The sequence below is a fragment of the Rhagoletis pomonella genome, unplaced genomic scaffold, assembly GCF_013731165.1.
Source record: "Rhagoletis pomonella isolate Grant_MI unplaced genomic scaffold, Rhpom_1.0 Rhpom_scaffold_00004, whole genome shotgun sequence".
Lineage (NCBI taxonomy): Eukaryota > Metazoa > Arthropoda > Insecta > Diptera > Tephritidae > Rhagoletis > Rhagoletis pomonella.
Window position 1 is genome coordinate 43,901,883 of NW_023458558.1, and position 2,032 is coordinate 43,903,914.

Here is a 2,032-nt window from a genome sequence, read left to right on the forward strand (position 1 = left end):
GTTTTACAATCGCATAATATCTGTGAGGGAGAGAAAAATAAAAAAAATAATATTGAATATTTATACATACGTACACATGTACGTGTGTAAATACGAGTATAAAAGCGAAGTATGTAAAAGTAGTAACTGCACTAAATTTGCTCGTCACAGTGAATTAACTCATAAAACAGAGCAAGAAGAAAATTGCAAATGCAGAAAGTTTCTGATATCATCAGCGTGATGTACCTATTATTGAAATATGCGTTTTTGATTTTTGTGTGCTTGTATAAGTCTACTTGATTTGAATGTGATTGTCGAAAGCGGTCATAGAAAAACCAGAAGAGGCAATCAAATAAAACCATAATTGCTAATGGTTAGCCTTAACTTCAGAATATGCTGTTGAGCATAAGTAGATAAATATTTATATATGTGTGTATGTACACTAGACTGTGTCAAATAAAACAACTATTTTTTTTCTTTTGGTGCAATATGAAAATTTCGTTGTTAGTAAAAAACAAGTAAGAGCAGCGCTGTCTTCGGCTATGCCGAAGGCTTCATACCTTTCATGAACATCTGCAAATTTTAGTTTGACAGATTACTGATTTTGAATACATCGATAGAGGAGTTACATACTTATATAAAAAATCGCCTCTAAACAATCAGAGGTATGGAGGATATACTTTATATGGCACCAATCTAAGTGATTTTCACTGCTATGTGATCGGTATGTAAACCGGTAACACAATTTATTGGGTTTAGTTTCCTACATAAAGGCGATATATCGTAAAAACTGGTATCTGAACAATCAGTGCTATAGGAGATAAAGCTTATACAGCATAGAATTTGACGATTTTCTCAGTAGACTTTGTATTATTATTTATAAAATATCTTACGAAATTTATCGGTTTTAGCTGTTCAAATAAAGGAGTTTTACAGTAAAATCCCATATCTGAACAATCAGATGTATGGAAGATATATGTTGTAGTCACCCGATCCTTGTTATTTTCACTGTAAGTATTGTTAATATTGTTAAGTTAATAATGAGTGAAAATGGCGCGAAATTTCATGTTCCTAGCTGCATAAATGGAGGAGATATGATAAAAGACCTCATATCTGAACAATCAGTTGTATGGGGGCTGCAGGTTATAGTGACCCGATCTTCGTTATTTTCTCTGTAAGTCTTCTGCTGATAATGAGTGAAAACAGCGCGAAATTTCATGGTCCTAGCTACATAAATGGATGAATTATAACGAAAAATCTCATATCTGAACAATCAGTTGTATGGGAGCTATAGGTTATAGTTATCCGATCTTTTTAATTTTCACTGTAAGTTTTCTGTTGATAATTATTGAAAACTGTGCGGAATTTACTGTTCCCAGCTATATAAATGGAAGAGTTATAACGAAAAATTTTATATCTGAACAATCAGTTGTATGGGAGCTATAGGTTATAGTGACCCGATATTTGTAATTTTCACTGTAAGCATTCTGTTGATAATGGGTGCAAGGGCTGCAAAATTTCATGTTCGTAGCTGCATAAATGGAGAAGTTATAACGAAAAATCTCATATCTGAACAATCAGTTGTATGGGAGCTATATGTTATAGTGGTCCGATTCTTCCGGTTCCGACAAATGATTAATACATTATAAAAATACACCCACCTACGAAATTTGATCCGGAGAGACTAGATTGCATACAAACAGACGGACAGACAGACAGACGGACAGACGGACAGACGGACATGGATAAATCAACTCAGCTCGACGTTCTGATCATAAAAGTATACATTTTAATGGGTCTATCTCCTTTTGTTCTGGTACTTACAAACATAGGACCAAAGTTATAATACCATTTCATGCTCATGAAAGGTATAAAAACAGTAAATTTACATACACAAAAATCAATATATTCGTGAAGCGATGAGCGAAATTTAGTAAAACAGCCTTTTTAGTTTTCTGTCCGACGTGCGAATATTTTAAAATGACTTAAAGATAAATACATTTTTCGGTGCATAAGGGCTATTAGTTATTGAAAATGTCCTTTAAAAAATTTT

General features: G+C 33.1%; 1 protein-coding gene across 1 annotated transcript in view; it reads right to left on the reverse strand.

The window, feature by feature from the left end:
* The window catches only part of LOC118738231 (octopamine receptor beta-2R), a 39,558-nt gene that overhangs the window by 5,024 nt on the left and 32,502 nt on the right, over positions 1-2,032 (reverse strand). The window lies entirely within an intron of this gene.